At 44.5% G+C, this 27,393-nt stretch overlaps 3 protein-coding genes across 4 annotated transcripts in view; 2 read left to right on the top strand and 1 right to left on the bottom strand.

Moving 5' to 3' along the window:
• Positions 1 to 27,393, bottom strand: part of LOC143767362 (uncharacterized) — a 461,494-nt gene that overhangs the window by 174,421 nt on the left and 259,680 nt on the right. The window lies entirely within an intron of this gene.
• The window catches only part of LOC143767385 (uncharacterized), a 266,024-nt gene that overhangs the window by 23,669 nt on the left and 214,962 nt on the right, over positions 1 to 27,393 (top strand). The window lies entirely within an intron of this gene.
• LOC143767348 (uncharacterized) overlaps positions 1 to 27,393 on the top strand; it is a 156,704-nt gene that overhangs the window by 103,556 nt on the left and 25,755 nt on the right. Inside the window, exon 1 of one of the 2 annotated variants that reach the window (XM_077255599.1) lies at positions 25,295 to 25,319. The exons of the other annotated variant lie outside the window; for it this stretch is intronic. The gene's annotated coding sequence lies outside the window, so the exon portion shown is untranslated. Of the gene's footprint in view, positions 1 to 25,294; positions 25,320 to 27,393 lie in introns of those variants that run through there. 2 annotated transcript variants of the gene reach the window in all.

Raw genomic sequence — 27,393 nt, 5'->3', positions numbered from 1 at the left:
CTTCTGCAGCCAGGCCTAACACCGGAATCAGCCCTGTCCACCCGGTGACCTGAACTCTGTGGATGTACAGTGGCAACCTTTTTTGGTGTCAGAGCACCCCTCTCTGCATCTCCACTATTTAGCAGATGATGCAAGAAGATGGATGATCCCTCTCCACTTCCCTGCTAAGAGGGTGGTGGATTGAGGGTTCATCATTTTAACTCCGCACTGTCAAAAGAGCGGAGGTAGCAAGAGACGGCTTTTCCTGACCTTCTGGATGCAGCCACGCATTCTGCCACTTGGCAGATTAACCGGGTAGAATCTCCTATGGTTTGTCTACCAGTATTCCTGCCCGATGGGTCATCAATTAAAATTACAACGCACTGTCAGATAGCAAGTCTGGTTCGTTCCGTCTTGCAGCCTCGGGTTCAGCGCTCTACCCTTCCTTAGCCACCGCATGGGTTGCTAGAGCAATGGTCTCCTGGTTGGAGACTGTAACTACTTTGATTCACATCAGTAACCTTTTCCCAAAGACAGTACGGCTGGTCAATCAAATTTCTTGAGCGGGAGACTAGCTGGTTCTCGCCTCTCGGATGCAGCTAGTTGCGCGGCGCTGTCAGCAGCGAATGCCATTACACCCAGAAGGGCATTATAGCTCAGAGTATGGAAGCGTGCTCTGCGTTTAAAAAGCCTCTGACATCACTCTCTAGGATTGCATGTTTCCTATAGACCCAACCAGCAGTGGAAGAATAGTCCAGGATGGTCTAGATCTAAGGGATCTTGGTTCCAAAAAGGGGGACCGAAAAGTAAGACCGATCCTGGACCTCAAACTTTTACCAAGCTGGACAAGGTTCCCCTTCTTCGGATGGAGTTCCTCCGCTCAGCCATTACTTCAACGGAAAGAGGGTGGAGTTTCAGGCATCCAACGACATTCGGGATGCTTACCTTCACATTCTTATTTTTCCCCTCTTCAAAAATTCCTTCGCTTTTCCATTCACAAACATCATTTTCAAGTCACGACCTTGTCCTTCGGCCTTGCTACCGCACCCTGAGTGTTCGCAAGGGTCATGGCGGCTGTCATGTTCCTCTTGCACCCTAGAGGCGTGGTCGTCCTGCCCTATCCGATCGACTTTCTAGCCGCTCTTCCAGGACTGCGCTGAGTCGTCTATATCAATTGCTATACCCTCTCTCTTCTGGGCTGGCAGCTTCATCTAGACAGGTTTTTCCTCTTTTCTTGCCCAGCAGATATTCTTTTTGAGGATGATCCTGGACACTTCCAGAGGGTTGGTATTTCTCCCTTCAGACAAGGCCGTGGCCATTCAACTCAGAACTCACTTACTTGATCACTCATTTCATTCGATTTGCTGGGATGGTCATGAGGAAAAATGGTGACAGCAATGGAAGCTGTTTCCTTCGCTCCGCTCGTTTTCTGTAGGTCAAACAGGCTTTCAGAGGGTAGTCTCTGAGCTTCTTCCTCATCCAGGGGAGTTCCTTCCGGTTCAATGATTATTAGTGACTACCGATGCCAGCCTTCTTCTCCCGATCTTTGTTCTGGGGATCCGAATGATACGGCTAGTCCTTCTGGCGGGTCACCCCATCCGAATTCAATTGGATAATGCCACGGCTGTGCCATACGTCAATCATCTAGCAGGTACCCATGGTCAGGCATCATGGACGAGGTACCTCACATTCTCTGATGGGCCGAGATCTATCATTCGGTGATCTCGGCAGTACATATCCCAGGAGTAGATCTCTGGGCGGTAGACTTCTTCAGCCATCAGGGTCCTGCCTCAAGTGAGTGGAAGTCTTCCATCAGATCTGCCTTCACTGGGGCACACCAGACGTAGATCGGATGGCGTCCAGACTGAACGCCAATGTACTTGTGTTAATGGTCCGGCCTCAAGATCCAAAAGCCATTGCAGTGAATGCTCTGGTTCTTCTGTGGTACCAGTTTTCATAACCCCCATTCCCCTACTTCCGAGAGTCTTTTGGAAGCAGGAAGGGCCCCAGTGGTCCTGGGAGATCCGCACGGGCCACGATAGGTTTTTTGTTTGCGGAACTAGTACCTTTCCGTCTTATTGCAACAAAACTGCAAGTAGGGACTTTCTCGCAGGGAGTTTTCACATGTGGTCCTTCCCTTTCACATACCATTAGATCTTTGGGACCTTAAAGGGAACCTGTCACCCCCCCCCCCAGGCGTTTCTAACTGAAGGAGCCACCTTGTGCTGCACTAATGCTGCATTCTGTCAAGGTGACTCTTTTTTAGTTGGTGTCCCTACCAACGCTGAAATAATCGTTTTTATAATTTGTCCCTCATACCTCTAATTTGTCAGGGGGTCATGTCTTTTCCCCCTGACACAAACGCCTCCCAGCCATCACTCAGAGCCGCCAGGCGCCGCCTCCATTTCCTTCATGAACGTCCCCGGTGCCTGTGCTGTAAGTTCGAAGGGCAGCGCAAACTGCGCGTGCCCAAAAAGAAAAAAAAATGGTCCTGGGAGTCTTACAGTAGACTCCTTTTGATCCGGACAGACTTTACTATCAGGGAAGGTTGCCACTTTTTTTTCTCTGCGATCTCGTCAACCTGACAAGTCTTCGGAGGTAGACGCTCTGTTCTTTCAGACTTTTTTCCTTATTACCATCAAGGCAAGGTTGTCCTCAGGCCATCCCCGTCCCTTGTTACCATGGTGGTATTGTATTCCCAATGTTACGAGGGCATCGTTCTTCCCTCATCTCTTTTGGTACCAGTCCACAAAACAGGATGGGTTCTCCATATTCTGGACGAAGTGAGTGCTCTGAGTTGGTACGTATCGTGCACGGCATCCTTCTGACGGTTGCAGGAAGGGTTTAGCCATTTCATCGGCCATGTTAGCCTGGTGGATTTGTTACTCCATCCAGTAGTCCTTCTGAGTTAGATGGCAGCCTTACTCCACTCTACTCTGTCGATTGAGGTTTCTTGGGCTCTAGGCACAAGGCGTCGGTAAAGCACGCCTGCAAGCTTGCGGGTTCATCCAGTCCGCATGCAGTCTTGAAGCACTATAATTCCCAGACTTCCGCAGATGTGAGTCTGGGCAGGCCGACTTTGCAGGCCGCGGTGGCGCTCTTGTAAGTAGCGGTTACACAGGGCCTGATCTGATGTTGTACCCACCCAGGGACTGCTTTGGGACGTCCCACGGTCTGTGTCCCCCAATGAGGCGAAGGAGAAATAGGGATTTTTTTATGTGCTCACCGTAAAATCTTTTTCTCCGAGCCATTCATTGGGGGACACAGCTCCCGCCCTGTTATTAGCTTCTGCTTGTTTTATAGTTTGACATGCTATACTCTCATATACAGGTCCTTCTCAAAAAATTAGCATATAGTGTTAAATTTCATTATTTACCATAATGTAATGATTACAATTAAACTTTCATATATTATAGATTCATTATCCACCAACTGAAATTTGTCAGGTCTTTTATTGTTTTAATACTGATGATTTTGGCCTACAACTCCTGATAACCCAAAAAACCTGTCTCAATAAATTAGCATATTTCAACCGTCCAATCAAATAAAAGTGTTTTTTAATAACAAACAAAAAAACCATAAAATAATAATGTTCAGTTATGCACTCAATACTTGGTCGGGAATCCTTTGGCAGAAATGACTGCTTCAATGCGGCGTGGCATGGAGGCAATCAGCCTGTGACACTGCTGAGATGTTATGGAGGCCCAGGATGCTTCAATAGCGGCCTTAAGCTCATCCAGAGTGTTGGGTCTTGCGTCTCTCAACTTTCTCTTCACAATATCCCACAGATTCTCTATGGGGTTCAGGTCAGGAGAGTTGGCAGGCCAATTGAGCACAGTAATACCATGGTCAGTAAACCATTTGCCAGTGGTTTTGGCACTGTGAGCAGGTGCCAGGTCGTGCTGAAAAATGAAATCTTCATCTCCATAAAGCATTTCAGCCGATGGAAGCATGAAGTGCTCCAAAATCTCCTGATAGCTAGCTGCATTGACCCTGCCCTTGATGAAACACAGTGGACCAACACCAGCAGCTGACATGGCACCCCACACCATCACTGACTGTGGGTACTTGACACTGGACTTCAGGCATTTTGGCATTTCCTTCTCCCCAGTCTTCCTCCAGACTCTGGCACCTTGATTTCCGAATGACATGCAAAATTTGCTTTCATCAGAAAAAAGTACTTGGGACCACTTAGCAACAGTCCAGTGCTGCTTCTCTGTAGCCCAGGTCAGGCGCTTCTGCCGCTGTTTATGGTTCAAAAGTGGCTTTACCTGGGGAATGCGGCACCTGTAGCCCATTTCCTGCACACGCCTGTGCACGGTGGCTCTGGATGTTTCCACACCAGACTCAGTCCACTGCTTCCTCAGGTTCCCCAAGGTCTGGAATCGGTCCTTCTCCACAATCTTCCTCAGGGTCCGGTCACCTCTTCTCGTTGTACAGCGTTTTCTGCCACATTGTTTCCTTCCAACAGACTTACCATTGAGGTGCCTTGATACAGCACTCTGGGAACAGCCTATTTGTTGAGAAATTTCTTTCTGGGTCTTACCCTCTTGCTTGAGGGTGTCAATGATGGCCTTCTTGACATCTGTCAGGTCGCTAGTCTTACCCATGATGGGGGTTTTGAGTAATGAACCAGGCAGAGAGTTTTTAAAAGCCTCAGGTATCTTTTGCATGTGTTTAGAGTTAATTAGTTGATTCAGAAGATTAGGGTAATAGGTCGTTTAGAGAACCTTTTCTTGATATGCTAATTTATTGAGACAGGTTTTTTGGGTTATCAGGAGTTGTAGGCCAAAATCATCAGTATTAAAACAATAAAAGACCTGACAAATTCATCCTGAGTACGCCGATACCCTATATGTGGTCGAAAAGTACTTTTACCTCTCTAACCGCTCCTTCACTGTTTCTTTTGCTGGCTCCTCCTCTCATCTTCCCTCTACTCTTGGGGTTCCTCAAGGATCAATCCTAGGCCCCCTCCTCTTCTACTCGTATACTGCCCCTATTGGACAAACAATCAGTAGATTTGGTTTCCAGTACCATCTCTATGCTGATGACACCCAATTATACACCTCTACTCTTGACATCACGCCTGCATTATTACGACACACCAGTGATTGCCTTACCACTGTCTCCAACATCATGTCCTCCTTCTATCTGAAACTGATCCTGTCAAAAACTGAACTCCTTGTATTTCCTCCCTCTACTAACCTACCTATACCCGCCATTGGTCTACCATCACTCCCCAGCAACATGCCCGCTGTCTTTGGGTCATACTTGATTCAGATCTTTCATTCACCTCCCACATCTGATCACTGGCTCACTCTTATCTGTTATCTGCGCCTCAAAAACATTTCTAGAATTCAACCTTTTCTTACTTTCGACTCTGCAAAAACTCTTACTGTTGCTCTTATTCCTTCTCGTCTGGACTATTGTAACTCTCTATTAATCGGTCTCCCTCTTACCAAACTCTCCCCTCTCCAATCTGTCTCAAATGCTGCAGTCAGGATCATATACCTCACCAACCGTTACACCGATGCCTCTACCTTGTGCCAGTCATTGCACTGGTTACCCATCCACTCCAGAATTCAGTATAAACTTATCATTCTCACCCAGAAAGCACTCCACGGTTCAGCACCACCCTACATCTCCCCTCTCATCTCATTCTACCACCCTACCCGTGCCCTCCGTTCTGCTAATGACCTGAGGTTAACATCCTCAATAATCAGAACCTCCCACTCCGTCTCCAAGACTTCTCACTTGCTGCGCCAATTCTTTGGAATGCACTACCCAGGATAATTTGATTAATCCCCAATACCCCTATTTTTCATAGTGCCCTACAAATGCATTTCTTCAGACTGTCCTACCGCCTCAACACATTTGTTTTACTATCCCTGTGCTCTCCATTCAAAATTTTCACCATAACCAGGTTCCTCATATCATGTTTTCACACGCTTTATGCATTTAATAGCCTTCTGTATCTCTACTTTTACATATTCTGGCTGATAACCCGTTAATGCAGCATTACACGAACATCCAATTTCTTACATTATGGCTTGTCAGAAAAATGAAAGCAATTGTTACCATCCACCTCTCGTGTCTCCCCTATTTCCTCATAGATTGTAAGCATGCGAGCAGAGCCCTCACTCCTCTTTGTGTCTGTTGATTCACCGTATTTTGCGGATTATAAGACGCATCGGATTATAAGACGCACTCCAAATTTTGAGGAGAGAAAAACTTTTTTTAATAAAATGGTGGTGCTTCTTATAATCCATTTATCTTATTGCTTACCGGGGGTGGTGGCTGCGGTGAAGTGGGGTCCCAGGGTTGCTGCTGGTGGAGGCAGGATTGGGGCGATGCTGCAGACCCCAGACTGGGAGAAAGGGCTGTTCGGATGTGTGACGCTGCAGGAGTTTGGTGGTGCAGGGGCTACGCCGACATTTTGTGAAGGCCCGGAGCCCCCGGGCTTCCATGGTTTACTATGCGGTGGACTCCAGGAAAATGGCTGCCGGGGCGGCGCATGTGCAGATGGATATCTTGGCTCTGAGTTCTCATCTCCCAAGATCTTGAAAAAAAAGTGCGTCTTATAATCTGAAAAATACGGAATGAGATTATTGTTATACTGTAATATCTTTTATTGTCTGTACTAGTCCCCTCTAAAACGTAAAGTGCTGCGGAATATGTTAACACTATAGAAATAAAATTATTATCATTATTATTATTATTATTATCCCTCCCTCAAGTGACCCTATTTTGGAAATTATACCCCTTTGGAAATTTATCTACGGGTGTAGTGACGGTTTTGACTCCATGGGTATTATCCAGAAACAAGCAGTGAAAATTGTAAACTGCCGTTGTAGTAACCAGTACATTGTAGTGACCAGTACATTGTGCCCAGCTCATGCACTCGTAAATTAGGCGGGTTTTCTTCATTATAGAAATCCTTGGGATGCTAACTGTGGTTTAGGCACGCCGTGGGGCTCAGAGGGGGCATTTCGATTTGGGAACGCAGATTTCGCTGGATTTATTTTGGGTGGTGAGGAGCCATTTTGCTTTTCCAGAGCTTTTTATTTACTACCAATAATGTGTAAGTCCCCTATATTTCCATTGACAGATGACGGACCTGAGTGGGGGACTTGCTTTTTTTTGTGGATTGATTTGATGATTTTGTTGCGAACACTTTACATAAAGAACAACCAGTATTAAGTAGGTAGGTAAGTTCCAGACTCGGCAATACCATATATGTGTATTTTTTCCATACAAATATTTATATTTATGAGTACAACATATTTCTTTATTTTTTTATATTTTTACAACTGTTTTTAAACTTTTTTATTTTGTCCCACTATCAAAGTTTCACTTTCTGCAGTATGATCGCTGTTATAAGGTATAGCAATGCAAGAGCATTGCTATACCTTATAGCCTGTCTGCCCTGCAGACTATCTTGATAGTGCCTGTTGACCCAGATGTCGTCATAATGACATTGGGTCACTATGGCAAAGATCGGGACCCCGCGATCCAAAGGCAGAGGGGCTTGCTTCCCTCTGCCTGCTTGCTAAATGCTGCCAGGTGTCAGCTGTCAGAATCAGCTGACGCCCAGCAGCAGTCACGCATACACAGCATCTGTGCGTGCAAAATCGCCTACACGTATAGATACGTCCAATGTTGGAAAAGGGTTAAAACGTTACTTTTTTTTTCCACAAATGTCAGTTTTGCCTCATAGTGGACATCGTAAGTGAAAAAACTATTGTGGAAATTCACTTTTTTTGCAATTTCATCGCACATTGAATTTTTTCACGCTTTCCAGTGCATCGCATGATAAATTGAATGGTGCCATTCAAAAGTATAATTCATCCCGCAGTAAAAAAGTTCTCATATGGCTATGTGGACAGAAAATTAAAAAATGCATGGCTTTAGGAAGAAGGTCAGGAAAAATTGAAAATGAGAAGAAAGAAATTGGCTGCGGCGTGACTGGGTTAAACACTTGGGGAACAGCTGCTGAAATAACGGGATGCAGATACCGGTGAAAACATTGATGGGCCTATGCGTCTGAGCTTGCGGCAGATGCAAAGACGTCAATACATCTCCCCAGCTGAGCCTCAGTAGTCTGCAAAGTCTGGGGCAGTGGGAGATTTTTGTTTGACAGTGCATATTTGTAAACTGTGGGGATATAATACTATGCCAGGGGACTGTGTGGTTACATACTACTGAGCAAGGGGGCTGCGTGGTGACATAATATTGTGCCCGTGGGCCGTGTGAGGAACATCATACTACATGGGGGCTGTTTGGAGACATCACACTATGCAGAGAGACTTTGTGGGTATATCCTATCGTGTATAGGGGCTGTGTGCGGACATTTATATTATGTAGGTGTGCTGTGTGGGGACACTATACTGTCTAGGTGGCTATGTGGGGACATTATACTGTGTAGGTGTGCTGTGTGGTGACATTTATGCTATGTAGGTGGGCTCTTTAGTGACATAGTACTGTGCAAGGGGGTTGTGTTTGGACATTTTACAATGTGGTGGCTCTCTAGTGACAAACTATGAGGTAACATCATACTGTTTGAGGGGACTGTGGTGACATTGTGTTGAAAGTTGTTGACCAACTCACATAGGCCGAATAACAGAATTAGTATGATTTACTGTTTTATGTAAACTTTATAAGTAGCTGTAAATTACAGTGTTTTTCAGATTATAAGACGCACTTTCCCCCCAAATTTAGGAGGGGGGGAATGGGGTTGCGTCTTATAATCCTAATTGTAGGTGCGGTAGAGTGGGGTCCCAGGATCGATTCTGCCTGAAGCTTGTGGCAGAGGCAGGAGTGGGGCGATGGCTGCCAGCCTCTGGAGTGTTCAGTGGTGCAGGGGCTCCTCTGATATTTTGTGAAAGTCTGGAGTTCCGCATTTCCATACTCTTCAATGCCATCGACTCTTAGAAAATGGCCGACAGAGACAGCGCATGCGCAGAGTGAGATGTGGGCACTGAGATCTCATTTCTGGAGATCTCAATTGCACATGAGCCACCTCTGGAGGCCATTTTTCTCCTCAAATTTGGGGTGCATCTTATAATCTGCAAAATATGGTATACGGTTTAGTTTGGCTACAACAGTTACAATAAGCCATATCGTCACATGTATTAACAGTAGCAGCGAGTCAGACTTAATTCTGCTCAATATTAAGTGATAAAAATGAACATGAAACAATAATAATAGACAGAATTAAGTGCAACCGGTTGGTTCGGCCCCCCACAACAGTCAGTCTCTCATGTCACTTAATGTGAAAATGAATTGCCTACGCCTTCTGTCGGAAACATCCCACCACCATTCAAATTATAAGATGCACTTTTTTCCCCCCAATTTGGCAGGAAAATGGGAGTTCGTATTATAATCCAAAGGTAGCTTACCGGGGAGATGGGATGGCTGTAGTCCAGTGGGGTCACAGGAGGCAGGGCCGCTGCTTCAGGAAGCCTATAATATAAATATATGACTTGGCACTCAACTTTAGTTAGGTATGAAGATTTTAATGCAGTCCAGAAAATAATAACAACGTTTCGGTCCCAAATGGACCTTCATCAGGTATGCAATGGATACATTATAATATCAAAATATAACAATATCAAGTCTGATACACGAGATAATATTAGAAAATCATAATATAAGCAAATAACATGAATAAACAATGATGAACGCCTTAATTGGCATGATCTCCGTGCTCAGAAACAAAGAAAATTTTGATAGAGAAAAAAAATTTTGATAGAGGAAAAAAAAAGGTCAAAAGGAAGCCTACCCGACTGCTAGGTGCTGTTAATATCCCGGTGTTAGGGAATAAAGAATGAAGTCTAAAAAAATGTGTGGCTGTGAGGAATAGTTGTGTAGTGACTAGGATAAGCGAAATAATAGGGGTGAAGAAACGTACCGTTGTTGCAATTGGAATTTCCTCTACAGTATTTGCAAGCACTGAATGATAAATGATCCTGCATGAAATAAAATATTGTTTGTATGGACTACAAATAATATGTCAGGCTGTAATATAGGTAACACTGACCGAAAAAATTCCAATATAAGGCCAGGAACCCCCGTATTCTGTTGTTACTAGAAGCTGTGAAGACCCTAAATCAAAATATGGGCACAGACTGTCATATGTACGAAACTTAAACAATTGGATATAGAAAAATAAAATATGTGGCTCACTTTTGGAGCGTGGTGCCTGAATGTAGCAACTCACAGTATGTTTTGTGAAAACGATCTCCCAGTGCGTCTGTACAAGAAACTTGTTACCGACTTCGGTATATCCCAGGTGTTCTCTGTGGCCTCAGCGTAGTTTAGGCCGTGCGGTGATCATGTCAGCGTGAGCAAGGAGCGAGGTTACACATATGAACTAAAGTGGTGCATGTCCTTACCAGTGGTGATTCAATGGGCGACGTGTCAGTATTCTCAACGCGGAATCCACCGCTTGTGGTGAGCTGCAGCGTCCATGAGACGCCGTATATATGGAGAAGGGGCGGGACCCGATCGTAAGTTGAAGTTGGAAGCACGTCACAGGAAGTGACATATGCGCTCCACAGTGTGTAGACATGCGTTCCAGACGTCATGTTTGGTGAGATCGTGCCGAGTATCACGTAGGGGAAAAGGATATGGCTAAGTGAAATAACGGCCAGTGATCTATATGGCAGTCAGGTAGGAAGGAAAAAATCCAAAGGTCCAGAGGGACGAATCAGGTAGAGAGGTTGCATGGTGCATTCAGTAAAGACGGCTCTGTGAGAAAAAACATGAAAAGGTTAATACAATGACCCACTATATATATAGATCTATCTTATTAAGTTTATATATTGGAAACATCTGGGATAGTATGAGAGCCCAGGTACAAAAGCACTGAGGATATACAATACAATATAATATAATATGTGCTGAGACGCATTTTCATGAATACAATGACTCCCCATGCACATATGCATATAGGACTAAGCTCTATATATCATATTGTATTGTATATCCTCAGTGCTTTCGTACCTGGAGCTGGTGCTGCATATAGGGACATATCTGCTGGCCCAAATGGTTATCAACATTGACAGTTACCTGTTAATTACTATGTATTCACACTTCACACTTCTATAAAACATAACACCACTTATGACACATTCTCTAGACCCAAAAAATCTCATAGTAGCTCTTTTCGAAGGTCCCCTTCTCTAGACTTCAGGGTGCATATTGGTGGAAATGGTCATAGTTTGCCATGACTGCATATAAAATGGTTGTACACAGTTGTTATCGATAATCAGTCCTATATTTGCTGTACACCAAGTGTTATTGTCCTGGATTCCGTTACAGTTGAAAATAATAGTGGAAGAGAGAGCTGTCAGCTAACGCTTCCTCTCCCATCATTCCCCCATCATTCCCCCTCTGTGTCTGAGCTTTGTGATGTCTCAGCCCGGCGTGCGCAATGACGTCACTATATTGTGCCCTCTATTCTGAGCAGTGCAGAAGGTCAGACAACCTGCTGCAGAAACCATATCCGTGTGGAACAGGGAGAGGTGAGTATTTATTTTTTTATGTATAGTGGACTTCATGGTGCCCATAATAGTGTTTGGAGGACTACGTGGTGGCCATAATACTTAATGGAGGAGTTTGTAGTGTTTATGATACTGAATGGTGGACTATGTGGTGCTTATAATACTGTTTAGAGGCCCATGTGGTGATCATTATACTGCTTGAAGGGCTAGTGAGTGCCATAATACAGTGTGCAGGCCTGGTTGGGGGTCGATATACTACTTGGAGGGCTTAAATAAAACCTAAAGGGAATATAATTTGGTGTGCATGCAGCTTGTAGGCGCATGTTCACATTGGCCACCAAACAGACAAAACCTAAGCTAAAAACAAAATACGCAAATACCCTGTATTAAATAAATAAATAAATAGCAATAGTGTATGAAAATAATATAGGGTACTTAGTTAACAAAATAACAAAAAACATAAAAGCCATCCCACCATGTCAAGGTGACCCTATTCGGGACAGCCCTAACGTCTAGTATTAAAACCATATGTCAAGTGACGTAATGTGAACAGGGGCTGAGAAGGACCGAGACCTGGCTAATGGACAGCCAGTCATGGAGGGCTAGTGAGGTCCATTTTACAGTGTGGATGGTTATGTTGGAGTCATCATACTGAATGGAGGGTTGTGGTGACCCTTATACTGTATGCAGGCCCATTATACTGTATGGAGGGCTCTGTGGTGATCAGAGATGGGACATCATACTGTGTTGGGGTCACCATTCATAGCTGGGAGGGGGGTACAGTAGGGTCATCATACCGTGTGTATGGAGGATACTGTGGAAGAATTCACTGTGGGGATATCATACTGTGTTTCGGGAAAACACTATAATTTGCATCATACTTTATGGTGGCAATGAAAGTGCAATCTAGGGGCTTCAGTAGGAGGAAAAATGACTTTTTAAGGTCTGCAAAATATGCTCTTCTGTCTTCTGTGACCCAGCCGAATATTATGGTTTTTTTTTTTTTTGGGGGGGGGGCAATAGGCACTTCTGATATGGGGCTCCATGATTTCTATATATGCCCCGCCTTCATACATGGCATTACTGTTCCACCATACATCTTGCTTGCCAAAGTACATGTAGGGAAAGAGTAAGATGGACAGCAGCTGACTCAAAAGTCCCTTTACGTTTCTCCACTGGACATCCTGGGGGTTCACAGGCACACTGAAACATGAAGCAATGAAGATTCTTGCTTCAGCAAAGAGTTGGAAATCAGAGCTGAAAAGCATGGTGGCCTAACATTATGACAATCGTAAGTCCTTCCACTGACATTTACTGTTGGATAGTGATTTATTTCATGATTAGTGCTCACACTTCTAAAGATAGCTGTTGGACAAATGCTTGTTTGGCCAACAGCTACCTCCCACAACTTCACCATACACGTAATTTCGGCTCTGAATCAAGCCTTAGGTCAGGTACTAATAGGCAATTTGCTACATGTTTTGCAAGTTATAATGACATTTTAATTAGAAATTAGAAATCTAAGTTAATAAATTCACATTTTTGGTCATAGAATTTAAATAAGTAATACCAGCTTTTTTTCTTCGCAGAAGACTATGCAAGAAGATCAGAAGGACATCTGATATCTTCAGATTCTATAACAACCCTTCAAAGCAAAGATTTGTCACCTGATTATTTTCAACAAGTCCTATCTCCTAATTCATTACATACTGTTAAACAAAATAATCATAACCAAAGGAGTATTGAACATCAAAACATTTACAAAGAAGAAAGTCCATTTTCATGTTCAGAATGTAGGAAATGTTTTAACCAGCATTCAGATCTTGTTAGGCATCAGAGAATTCACACAGGGGAGAAGTCATTTTCATGCTCAGAATGTGGAGAATGTTTTCCAGATAAATCGAGTCTCAGCAAACATAAGAGAAGTCATATACAGAAGAAGCTCTTTTCATGTTCAGAATGTGGGAAATGTTTTGGCCACAAATCACATTTTACTGCGCATCAGAGAATTCACACAGGAGAGAAGCCCTTTTCATGTTTAGAATGTGAGAAATGTTTTGGCCTGAAATCACATTTTACTGCACATCTTAAAATTCACACAGGGGAGAAGCCATTTTCATGTTCAGAATGTGGAAAATGCTTTGGCCGCAAATCAAATCTTATTGCACATCACAAAATTCACTCAGGGGAAAGGCCATTTTCATGCTCCGAATGTGGCAGATGTTTTGCAATTAAATCAAATCTTGTGAAACATGAGAGAATTCACACTGGCGAGCGTCCATTTCCATGTTCAGAATGTAGTAAATGTTTTTACCAGCATTCACATCTTGTTAAACATCAGAGACGTCACACAGGGGAGAAGCCATTTTCATGTTATGAATGTGGGAAATGGTTTACAGATAAATCAAATCTTTGTAAACATCAGCGAAGTCACACAGGGGAGAAGTCATTTTCATGTTCGGAATGTGGAAAATGCTTTACAGATAAATCAAATCTAGGTAAACATGAGAGAAGTCACATAGGAGAGAAGCCATTTTCATGCTCAGAATGTGGAAAATGCTTTACAAATAAATCAAATCTTGGTAAACATGAGCGTAGTCACCCAGGGAAGGAGCCATTTTCATGTTAAGAATGTGGGAAATGCTTTGGCCACAAATCAGATCATGTTGCCCATCAGAAAATTCACTCGGGAGAAGCCATTTTCATGTTCAGAATGCTGGAAATCATATCTTGTCAATCGTCAAAAAACTCACAAAAGAAAAAGCAATTTTCATGTTCAGATTGTGATAAATGTTTTAAACAAATCTTCAATTATTTCTCATCAGAGAATTCACATCAGGGCAAAGTCATTTTAATCCTCTGAATATAGGAAACATTTTAATGTAAATCCACTTTTCTTTTCTTACACATCAAACAACTCACCTATTGACGAAGTAATTTTCATGTTCAGATTGCGGTAAAAAAAAGTGTTATTCAGACATCAAATCTTATTGGCAATCAAAAAACTCACACAAGAGAGAAACCGTTTTCATGCTCAAAGTCAGGGGTCCCCAACCTTTCTTACCTTGAGAGCCACATTCTGCTATGAAAGTTGGATGAGAGCCACATTGTAGTATAGTGTATAATGTCAGTGTACAGGTAACACACTGAGTCACCAGTGACACCTCTACGTGAAGTCCTTCATCTTTGCTTTTCACCTTCATCCAGCACAGACCGCCTTTACTTCTTCCAGCTAGGGCTTGTCTCTGCAGGAAATAACACAATTATCTAGAGCTCCACTTGCAGAACACGTTACTTTATTTTCTCCCAAACTCTAAACTACACCAGAAGAAAAAAGAAAGGTGACAGTGTTGCTCTGCACAGTAACAGGACCGCCTCCCCCATTTAAAACACTATCCTCAAAAAATAAAATAAATACCTCACTGCAGTAATAATATCTCCCATCCTGTCCCCCGTGTCTCATTCCTTGCTCCAGCCATATGTTCTCCCATCCTGCCTCCATGTGATGTCCCATCCTGCCGCATCTGTCCCATGATCCTGCCCCATCTGCCCCATGATCCTGCTCCATCTGTCTCCATCATATCCATCCTGCCCCATGATCCAGCACAATGTGTCTCCATCCTGCCCCATGATCCTGCCCCATCTGTCTCCATCCTGCCCCATGATCCTGCACCATGTGTCTCCATCCTGCTCCATATTCCTGCACCATGTGTCTCCATCCTGCCCCATGATCCTGCCCCATCTGTCTCCATCCTGCCCCATGATCCTGCCCCATCTGTCTCCATCATATCCTTCGTGCCCCATGATTCTGCACCACCTGTCTCCATCCTGCCCCATGATCCTGCACCATGTGTCTCCATCCTGCCCCATGATGATGCCCCATCATGTTAAGTGGCGAAATGCGGTTTGAATATTTGTGAAATATTTTCTTTACGCAGCTGTCTTTATATATTTTATTAGAATGTTATCAGATAAAAGTTCCAGAATCATCTCCTTTACCCACTGTATCCCCGTTTCTTTTTCAGCTGTCAGGGCTCCCATCCAGGGACCTCGGAATATTGACCTGGCCACTGAACCAGGGCCCTGCCAAGTTATTAGCTAATCTCAACTTAGTCACAATAGCCACAATTTGATGATCTGTATAAACATGGCCAAACGTTTCTAGACTGACACAATTTTGGTTTTCACAAAATATCTGCATCACTGTTTTTATCGCCCTTCACCCCACAGCCCATTTTAGTTTTTTAATTTCCATTTTTTTCCTTCCCTTCTTCCCAGAGCCATGACTTTTATTTTTCTGTCCACATAGATTTAGGACGGCTTATTTTTTGTGGGACGACTTTTGAATGACACCATTCATTTTACAAATTAGTGTACTCAAAAACGAGAAAAAAATTCCAAGTGCGGTGAAATTGCGAAAAAAGCACAGTTCTGACATTGCATTTTTTAAATTGTTTTTACAGTGTACTTTTGTGCTTAAAAATGATCATGCAATATGATTTTGCTCATCAATACAAACGTGTCCAGTTTTTTAAAGTTATTTTAGAAAAGAAAAAAAATTGAAGTTGGCCCAAAAAATTTTTGGAGTCGTGTTGCTATTTTCCAAGACCCGTAACATTTTTATTTTTCGTACGGTGGAGCTGTATTATAGCTTATTGTTTGCTGGGCAAGACGTCATTTTTATTAGTACCATTTTTGGATAGATGTGACATTTTGATCGCTTGTTACGGCATATGTTGTGGCATTGTGGCAACCTAAAAAACATAATTTTAGTATTCTTGATTTTTTCCGTTTACGGTAGTCATCGATTGGGCTAATGGTTTTGACATTTTTATAGATCGGACTTTTCTGAACGCGGCGATACCACATACAGTTGTGCTCAAAAGTTTACATACCCCAGCAGAATTTTTGCTTTCTTGGTCTTTTTTCAGAGAATATGAATGATAACACCAAAAGTTTTTCTCCACTCCAAATAAAGTGTTCCCTTTATTTTTTTGAGCAGTGTATTTTAACCCCATAGTGACAGAGCCAATTTGGTACTTAATGATCGAGCCAATTTTTACAATTCTGACCAGTGTCACTTTAAGAGGTTATAACTCTGGAACGCTTTATCGGATCCCACTGATTCTGAGATTGTTTTTTCGTGACATATTGTACTTCAAGTTAGTGGTAAAATTTCTTCGATATTACTTGCGATTATTTCTGAAAAAAATGGAAATATGGCGAAAATTTTTAAAATTTTGCAATTTTCAAACTTTGTATTTTTATGCCCTTAAATCAGAGAGATATGTCACAAAAAATAATTAATAAATAACATTTCCCACATGTCTACTTTACATTAGCACAATTTTGGAAACAATTTTTTTTTTTGTTAGGGAGTTATAAGGGTTAAAAGTTGACCAGCAATTTCTCATTTTTACAACACCATTTTTTTTTAGGGACCACATCTCATTTGAAGTCATTTTGAGGGGTCTATATGATAGAAAATACCCAAGTGTGACACCATTCTAAAAACTGCACCCCTCAAGCTGCTTAAAACCACATTCAAGAAGTTTATTAACCCTTTACGTACTTCACAGGAACTGAAACAATGTGGAAGAAAAAAATGAACATTTAACTTTTTTTTGCAAACATTTTACTTCAGAACCATTTTTTTTAATTTTCACAAGTGTAAAAACAGAAATTTAACCACAAATTTTGTTGTGCAATTTTTCTTGAGTACGCCGATACCCCATATGTGGAGGTAAACCACTGTTTGGGCGCACCGCAGAGCTTGGAAGTGAAGGAGCACCGTTTGACTGTTTCAATGCAGAATTGGCTGGAATTGAGATCAGACGCCATGTCGCGTTTCGGGAGCCCCTAATGTGCCTAAACAGTGGAAACCCCCCACAAGTGATACCATTTTGGAAACTAGACCCCTTAAGGAACTTATCTAGATATTCGGTGAGCACTTTGAACCCCCAAGTGCTTCACAGAAGTTTATAACGTAAAGCCGTGAAAATAAAAAATCGCATTTTTTCTACAAAAATGATCTTTTTGCCCCCAAATTTTTATTTTCACAAGGGTAACAGGAGAAATTAGACCACAAAAGTTGTTGTGCAATTTCTCCTGAGTACGTCAATACCCCATATGTGGGGGTAAACCACTGTTTGGGCGCACCGCAGAGCTTGGAAGAGAAGGAGTGTCGTTTTACTTTTTCAATGTAGAATTGGCTGGAATTGAGATCGGATGCCATGTCACGTTTGGAGAGCCGCTGATGTGCCTAAACAGTGGAGACCCCCCACAAATGACACCATTTTGGAAACTAGACCCCTTAAGGAACTTATCTAGATGTGTGGTGAGCACTTTAAACCCCCAGGTGCTTCACAGAAGTTTATAACGTAGAGCCGTGAAAATAAAAAAAAATCAAATTTTTTCTACAAAAATGATCTTTTTGCCTCCAAATTTTTATTTTACCAAGGGTAACAGGAGAAAATGGACACCAGAAGTTGTTGTACAATTTGTCTTGAGTACGCCGACACCCCGTATGTGGGTGTAAACCACTGTTTGGGTGCATGGCTGAGCTCGGAAGCAAAGGAGCGCCATTTGACTTTTCAATGCAAAATTGACTGGAATTGAGATCGGACGCCATGTCGCGTTTGGAGAGCCCCTGATGTGCCTAAACAGTAGAAACCCCCCAAAAGTGACCCCATTTTGGAAACTAGACCCCCCATGGAACTTATCTAGATGTGTAGTGAGAACTTTGAATGCCCAAGTGCATCACAGAAGTTTATAATGCAGAGTCGTGAAAATAAAAAATATTTTTTTTTAACAAAGATTTTTTAGCCCCCAAGTTTTTATTTTCACAAGGGTAACAAGAGAAATTGGACCCCAAAAGTTGTTGTCCAATTTGTCCTGAGTATGCTGGTACCCCATATGTGGGGGTAAACCACTGCTTGGGCGCACGGCAGAGCTCGGAAGGGAAGGAGCGCCATTTTGGAATGCAGACTTTGATAGAATTGTCTGCGGGCGTTATGTTGCGTTTGCAGACCCCTAATGTACCTAAACAGTAGAAACTCCCAACAAGTGACCCCATTTTGGAAAATAGACCCCCCAAGGAACTTATCTAGATATGTGGTGAGAACTTTGAATGCTCAAGTGCTTCACAGAAGTTTATAATGCAGAGTAGTGAAAATAAAAAAAATATTTTTTTTTCCCACAAAAAAGATTTTTAGCCCCCAAGTTTTTATTTTCACAAGGGTAACAGGAGAAATTGGACCCCAAAAGTTGTTGTCCAATTTATCCCGAGTACGCTGATGCCCCATATGTGGGGGTAAACCACTGTTTGGGCGCACGGCAGAGCTCAGAAGGGAGGGAGCACCATTTGACTTTTTTAGCGCAAAATTGGCTGTTGTGTTTGGAGACCCCCCTGATGTACCTAAACAGTGGAAACCCCCAAATTATAACTCCAACCCTAACTCCAACACACCCCTAACCCTAATCTTAACCCGATCCATAATCCTAATCACAACCCTAACGATAATCACAACCCTAACCCCAAAACAGCCCTAATCTCAACCCTAACCATAACCCTAATCAAAACCCTAAATCCAACACACCCCTAACCCTAATCCCAAACGTAACCCTAATCCCAACCCTAATCCAAACCCTAATCCCAACTCTAACCCTAACTTTAGCCCCAACCCTAACCCTAACTTTAGCCCCAACCCTAACTATAACTTTAGCCCCGTCGTCACAAAAAAAGTTCAATGTAACCTTTTTTTTTGTACGTCGCGTCCGCCATTTCCGCGCATGCGTGGCCGTAACTCTGCCCCCTCCTCCCCAGGACATAGACTGGGCAGCGGATGCGTTGAAAAACTGCATCCGCTGCCCACGTTGCGCACAATTTTCACAACGTGCGTCGGTACGTCGGGCCGACGCATTGCGACCGCCCCGTACTGACGCAAGTGTGATAGAAGCCTAAGGCTACTTTCACACTAGCGTCGTACTCGGCCCATCGCAGTGTGCCGGGCCGACGTACCGACGCTAGCGTAAGCGCCGCACAACGGGTGCAGCGGATGCTGTTTTTTCAACGCATCCGCTGCCCCATTGTGAGGGGAGGCGGGGGCGAGGGCGGAGTTCCGGCCGCGCATGCGCGGTCGGAAATGGCGGACACGTCGCACAAAAAAGTTACATGTAGCTTTTTTTGTGCCGACGGTCCGCCAAAGCACGACGCATCCGTCGCACGACGGATGCGACATGTGGCAATCCGTCGCAATGCGTCGCTAATGCAAGCCAATGGAGAAAAAACGCATCCTGCAAGCACTTTTGCAGGATGCGTTTTTTCTCCGACGCATTGCGACGGAAGCCAAAAAACGCTAGTGTGAAAGTAGCCTAACCCTAACCCTAGCCCTAACCCTAACCCTAAATTTAGCCCCAACCCTAACCCTAACTCTAGCCCTAACCCTAACTCTAACCCTAACCCTAACCCTAATTTTAGCCCCAACTCGTCTTCTCCTGCCGGCCGGCAGATGGCAGCAGATGGCGGGCGCACTGCGCATGCGCCCGCCATAAGGAAAAAGCCGGCTGGCAGGAGAAGACAGAAGAGGACCCAGGGACACCGGGTGAGTATGTTAGGGTCCCCGAATCCCCCTATTTTTGCGGTTGCCGGTAAACTGTTAATTACCGGCGATCGCAAAACAGGGGTCGGTGCAAACCGACCCCGATCATGTTCTTTGGGGTCTCGGCTACCCCCGGCAGCCGAGACCCCAAAGATCTTCCGGGTGCCGGGCGGCGGGCGTACTGCGCGTGCGCCCGCCATTTTTTCCCGGAAAAAAGATGGCGGCGCCCATGGGGACCCACGAGGAGCACCGGGGGAGGTAGGTAAGTATCGGGGGGCTATTGGGGGCCATCGGGGACCCTATTTCTCTGTCCTCCGATGTGCGATCACATCGGAGGATAGAGAAATTAAACAGCACATCGCTTTTTTTTTTTTTGTTGCGACCGCCGGTAAACGGTTAATTACCGGCGATCGCAACTCGGGGGTCGGTAAAAAACCCCCGAATCATGTTCTCTGGGGTCTCGGCTACCCTCGGCAACCGAGACCCCAGAGAAAATCCGACTCTGGGGGGCGCTATTCACTTTTTCCACAGCGCCGTTAATTAACGGCGCTGTGGTTTAAGTACCCTTAGCGGCCGCCGTTAAAAGGCGTATCGGCGGTCGTTAAGGGGTTAATGAAATAAAGCACTTAACACATTTTTCCCATGTTTATTGTTACGCCTAATTCCTGCGACGCCCTCGATCACCTGTAAAAAAAAAAAAGTTTAAATAATAAACCAACACAAATACTCCCAGGTATGATGTAGTCCATTTAATAACAACTGTCCCACGATGATCTCCCCTATAGTGCTGTCACATCAGGAGATGTGACCGCTCTACAGGGCCTCCAGTGACACACTGACAGGAGACAATGGCTACTGCAGTGTTATCACCGAGGGTTCAATGAGTACAGGCTCTCACTTTAGTGACAGTATGAACTCTGCTGCAGTCACGGCAGTGGAGGGATACAGTGCGGAGGATTACCTGCCGTCATTGTATCACCGGAGCCCCTGGAGAGCGGTCGCTTCTGCCGATGTAACGGCTTTCCACAGGGGATCGTCATGGGACATTCGTTATTAAATGGATTACATCGGAACAGAGAGTATACGGTTGGTTTATTATTTTATTTTTCTTATAGGTGATTGAGGGAGTCGGGGACTAGCTGTATGGTAAGTATATACTGCATGTTGTATGTACTGTATGTGTGTATGTGTTTTTTTTTTTTTTTTACACAGCCGGATGATGAGACTACTGCTGCTCTATCATCCGGCTAGCTGTCACAGTAGCAGGCATAGTCGGATGGGACTAGTAGTCCCATCGGACGTTGCCTGCCTACACACAGACCGCACACCCACACGCACATCTCCGCACAGAAACAGTCTCCACCCACACACTCTTCCTCCTCCCGATCTGCAGCATTTCTCGCATCTAACTCTGCAGCAAATCTGCAGCAAAACTGCAGGTTTGAAAAGATCTGCGGATTTGCTGCGGAGTTGGATGTGAGAAACGCTGAATCAATGGAAGTCAATGGGTGCAGAAACGCTGCAGATTCGCAAAAAGAATTAACATGCTGCAGAAAATAAAATGCCGCACGTTTTTTTTCCGCAGCATGTGCATAAAAATTTCCCATTGACTAATTTCTTGTGCACTACACTGCGGACTTGATGCAATTCCGCGAGTCCAAAAAACGCTGCAGAAACGCATCAAAATCCACAACGTGTGCACATAGCCTAAAACTAGAAGCCACAGATTCCAGCAAGCCAAAGGCAGTTTTCATGGCTCCCATCCAGGGACCTTGGAATACTGACATGGCAACTGAACGAGGGCCCTGACAATTTATTAGCTCATCTCTTAGCCACAAACCCACAAATTGTTGTGCTGTACTGTCATGGCCAAACATTTTTAGACTGACAAAATTTTCGTTTTCGCAATATTTCTGCTTCAGTGTTTTTATAGCTACTTAAGTATAGGGTTGAGCGACTTTTATTTTTATAGGATTGGGTCGGGTTTCACGAAACCCAACTTTCTCAAAAGTCGGGTCGAGCGAAATCGGCCGATCCTATAAAAAAGTCGGGGTCGGCCGAAACACGAAACCCAATGCAGTGCAATGGGATACTATGGTTCCCAGGGTCTGAAGGAGAGGAAACTCTCCTTCAGGCCCTGGGATCCATATTAATGTGTAAAATAAAGAATTAAAATAAAAAATATTGATATACTCACCTCTCCGACGCAGCCTGGACCTTACCGCTGGTAACCGGCAGCCTTCTTTGCTTAAAATGAGCGCGTTCAGGGCCTTCCATGACGTCACGGCTTCTGATTGGTCGCGTGCCGCTCATGTGACCGCCACGCGACCAATCACAAGCCGTGACGTAATTCTCAGGTCCTAAATTCCTCATTCTAGGAATTTAGGACCTGAGAATTACGTCACGGCTTGTGATTGGTCGCGTGAGCGGTCACATGGGCGGCCGCGACCAATCACAAGCTGTGACGTCATCTAAGGCCCTTCACGCGCTCATTCTTAAGAAGGAAGGCTGCCAGAAAGAAGCAGGGCGCGTCCGAGGGTGAGTATATACCTAATAGGAATATACTCACCCTCGGCTTCTTTCCGGCAGCCTTCCTTCCTAAGAATGAGCGCGTTCAGGGCCTTAGATGACGTCACGGCTTGTGATTGGTCGCGGCCACCCATGTGACCGTAAACGCGCTCATTTTAAGCAAAGAACGCTGCCGGTTACCAGCGGCGATGTCCAGGGGCCTCCGGAGAGGTGAGTATATCAATATTTTTTATTTTAATTCTTTATTTTACACTTAAATGTGGATTCCGATACCGATTTCCGATATCGCAAACATATCGGAACTCAGTATCGGAATTCCGATACCAGATTCAGAAGATCGCTGACCTCATGGCCGACCCCACACAGGGGTCGGGTTTCATGAAACCCGACTTTGCCAAAAGTCGGCGACTTCTGAAAATGGCCGACCCGTTTCGCTCAACCCTACTTAAGTACATTAATAACTGTTGGTTTTTTACATTATGTCAACAAATACATTATGTAAAGACTCAATATTTACAGCGTTGATCCTTATTTTTCCATACTTCTGCAATTTGCTCTCACTGATTCTTGGCCAAATCCTGACTGATAGCAATTTATTCTTGTCTAATCACTGCTTGGACTTTATCACAGTTTCTGTGTTTTTGTTTGTCCACCTGCTTTTCGAGGACTGACCACAGGTGGGATTGAGATCGGCAAAGGTTTTTAGCCATGGACTCAAATTGTCAATGTTTTGTTCAATAAGCCACCTAGTTATCACTTTTTGCCTTCCCACCATGCTGGTTGGGAGAAGTTGCTCTTGGAGGATGTTTACATCCATTCTTTATTCATGGTAGTGTTCATAGGTAAATTGTGAGGGAGGTCACTCCATGGATGAAAAGCCCCCACACATGAATGGTCTCGGGAGACTTATGGTAGAGCTCAACTTTTCTTTTTCAGCCAACCATACATCCGGATGGCTACAATATGGGCGACAGTGCAGCAGTTTAGGTTCATATACTGGGACTAGCAGTGCCGTTCAGGTAGGGAGTTTGGGGGCTTATTCCTGAATTGGTCTTCTAATTATGTTATGTAATTATCTTTTATGAGCGTTTGATGAGGCTCACAATATTTAGACCCCTAGCTTCCTTCCTCTAGTCGCCAGTTATAGCTTCCCTTACTCGGGTTCACATGTGTTTCTATGCCAGTGCCCTGCTTATTGATTTCTATTTCTGACCTTGGCCTGTGTTTAGACTATTCTTCTGTTCCTGACTTCCTGGTATTGACACGGCCTGGTACACAGAGGCTCCGCTCCGTACACCTCGTACACACACTGCTCCACTCCGTACACCTTGTACACACGTGGCTCTGCTCCGTACACCCCGTACACACACGCCTCCGCTCCGTACACACGCGGCTCTGCTCCGTACACCTTGTACACACGCGGCTCCGCTCCGTACACCTCGTACACGCAGCTCTGCTCCGTACACCTTGTACACACGCGGCTCCGCTCCGTACACCTCGTACACGCAGCTCTGCTCCGTACACCTCGTACACACGCGGCTCCGCTCCGTACACCTCGTACACATGTGGCTCCGCTCCGTACACCTCGTACACACACTGCTCCACTCCGTACACCTTGCATATACGCGGCTCTGCTCCGTACACGTACACACGCAGCTCCACTCCGTACACACACGTCTCCGCTCCGTACACACGCGGCTCTGCTCCGTACACCTTGTACACACGCGGCTCCGCTCCGTACACCTCGTACACGCAGCTCTGCTCCGTACACCTCGTACACACGCGGCTCCGCTCCGTACACCTCGTACACACGCGGCTCCGCTCCGTACACCTCGTACACACGCGGCTCCGCTCCGTACACCTTGTACACACACGGCTTCGCTCTGAACACCTCGTACACACACGGCTCCTCTCCGAACACCTTGTACACACACGGCTTCGCTCTGAACACCTCGTACACACACGGCTCCGCTCCGTACACCTCGTACACACGCGGCTCCGCTCCGTACACCTTGTACACACGCGGCTCCGCTCCGTACACCTCGTACACACGCGGCTCCGCTCCGTACACCTTGTACACACACCCCTCCGCTCAACTCGTACACACACGGCTCTGCTCCGAACACCTTGTACACACACGGCTTCGCTCTGAACACCTCGTACACACACGGCTCCGCTCCATACACCTCGTACACACACGGCTCCTCTCCGAACACCTCGTACACACACGGCTCCGCTCCGTACACCTCGTACACACACGGCTCCGCTCCGTGCACCTTGTACACACATGGCTCCTCTCCGAACACCTTGTACACACACGGCTTCGCTCCGTACACCTCGTACACACGTGGCTCTGTTCCGTACGCCTCATACACATATGGCTCAGCTCCGTACACCTCGTACACACACGGCTCTGCTCCGTACACCTTGTACACACACGGCTCTGCTCAGTACACCTCGTACACATACGGCTCTGCTCCGTACACATCATACACACACGGCTCCGCTACATCCACCCTGTAAACCCCTCCTGACCCCACACATAAACTTCCCCTCATCCAGCACCATGACAACCAGCACAGCAGAGTCCTGCATACACTGAGGCCCCTGATCATGTGACCCCTGACTCCTCCCCTCCTGTGACCTCACCACAGGTCCTGTGCGCACAGAGCAGCCATATATGTGGTGTGCGGCTCTGCAGGTGGAGGTAGGTGCTGGAGATTCCCCATTACTTGCAGTAACCCCCTCAGTGCTGAGACTAATTTAGTGTATTTGTGTTGCTACACTTGTACACGAGTCGCACGCTCGGCTCCTCTCTGCCACGCACACCTGGCTCTGCTCTGTACACGCCGTACGCTCCTGTGCTGCTCCTCTCTGTGTATACACTGGTGGCCAAAATTGTGGATACACTTGAAGTTTTTAATAATTTTCAAGGCTTCTGGAACTTTCGCCGATCTTATTGCTTGATTACGTAATTATATTTATAGCTCAGGCACGCAATCTATTACTAAAGATATGTTTTTGATATTTTGTCGGCAGTTTTTATCTTTTTGACAAGACATCTTTCTCTGTAAAATTCATAAGTTTTTAACTATATGTAAGGGTATGTTTCAATGTTCAGGAAACGCTGCGTGTTTGACGCTGCATAGAGCCGCAGCGTCCAGATGTTACAGCATAGTGGAGGGGATTTCATGAAATCCACTATGCATTAAAAGACGAACGCAGCATGTCCTTACAGTGCTGAAACAACGCAGGTGACCTGCCAGTGACCTCAGGTGCAGATTTGGTCAGGATTTTACCGGCATAAAATCCTGACCAAATCCTGATGCAATCCTGACTGTGGACACATACCCTTAACGTTTCTTTACGTCCGCATTAAATTAAAAAGTGTTTTAAAGCTACAGCCGTCTCTTGACCCTTTCAATATAGGGCCTGCAGGCTATGATTGCCTTACAAAATAATGAGAATTTTTATTTTGTATTATATTAATATATAAATAATATGTACATTATTTTACTGAATAATTGTAAATGTCTATTTTCTGATCACAAATGCCTGAATGATTGTTTTTTTTTGTTTTTTTTAAAGATTTTAACCCCTTAGTGACAGAGCCAATTTGCTGTTTAATGGCCAACCCAATTTTTACAATTCTGACCACTGTCACTTTGAGGTTATAACTCTGGAACGCTTCAACGGATCCCGCTAATTCTGATTGTTTTTTCGTGTCGTATTGTACTTCGTGTTAGCGGTAAAATTTATTTGATATAACCTGTTTATTTATTAAAAAAACAGAAATATGGCAAAAATTTAGCAATTTTCAAACTTTGAATTTTTATGCCCTAAAATCAGAGAGATATGTCACACAAAATACTTAATAAATAACATTTCCCACATGTCTACTTTACAACAGCACAATTTTGGAAACAATTTTTTTTTTTGTTAGAAAGTTTGAGGGTATGTGCACACTTTGCGGATTTTGCTGCGAATCCGCAGTGGTTTTGATGCTGTGGATTTGCAGCAGTTTCCCTGAGTTTACAGTACCATGTAAACCTACGGAAAACAAAATCCGCAGTGCACATGCTGCAGAAAGAAACGCGTGGAAACACTGCGTTGTTTATTCCGCATCATGTCAATTCTTTTTGCGGATTCCACAGCAGTTTACACCTCCATAATAGGAATCCACAGGTGTAAAACCGCAGGTGGAATCCGCATAAAATCCTCGGTAAATCCGCAGGTAAAGCGCAGTGCTTTTTACCTGCAGATTTCTCAAAACAGGTGCAGAAAAGTCCGCAGAGGTTCCATCTACCTGTGCACATACCCTAAGGGTTTAAAGTTGACCAGCAATTTCTCATTTTTACGACAAAATTTACGAAGCCATTTTATTAGGGACCACCTCACATTTGAAATCACTTTGAGTGGTGTACATGACAGAAAATGCCTAAAAGTGACACCATTCTAAAAACTGCACCCCTCAAGGTGCTCAAAACCACATTCAAGAAGTTTATTAAACCTTTACGTGCTTCGCAGGAACTGAAGCAATGTGGAAGGAAAATAATGAACATTTAATTTTTTTTTTTTAACAAACATTTTATTTCGGAACCAATGTTTTTATTTTCAAAAGTGTAAAAAGAGAAAATGAACCACAAAAGTTGTTGTGCAATTTCTCCTGAATTCGGCGATACCCCATATGTGGGGGTAAACCACTGTTTGGGCGCACAGCAGAGCACGGAAGGGAAGGAGCGCCGTTTTACTTTTTCAACGCAGAATTGGATGGAATTGAG

Source organism: Ranitomeya variabilis, chromosome 4, assembly GCF_051348905.1.
Source record: "Ranitomeya variabilis isolate aRanVar5 chromosome 4, aRanVar5.hap1, whole genome shotgun sequence".
Taxonomy (NCBI): domain Eukaryota; kingdom Metazoa; phylum Chordata; class Amphibia; order Anura; family Dendrobatidae; genus Ranitomeya; species Ranitomeya variabilis.
Note: the sequence above shows the minus strand (reverse complement) of the source record. Positions and strands in the feature narration are given on the sequence as shown.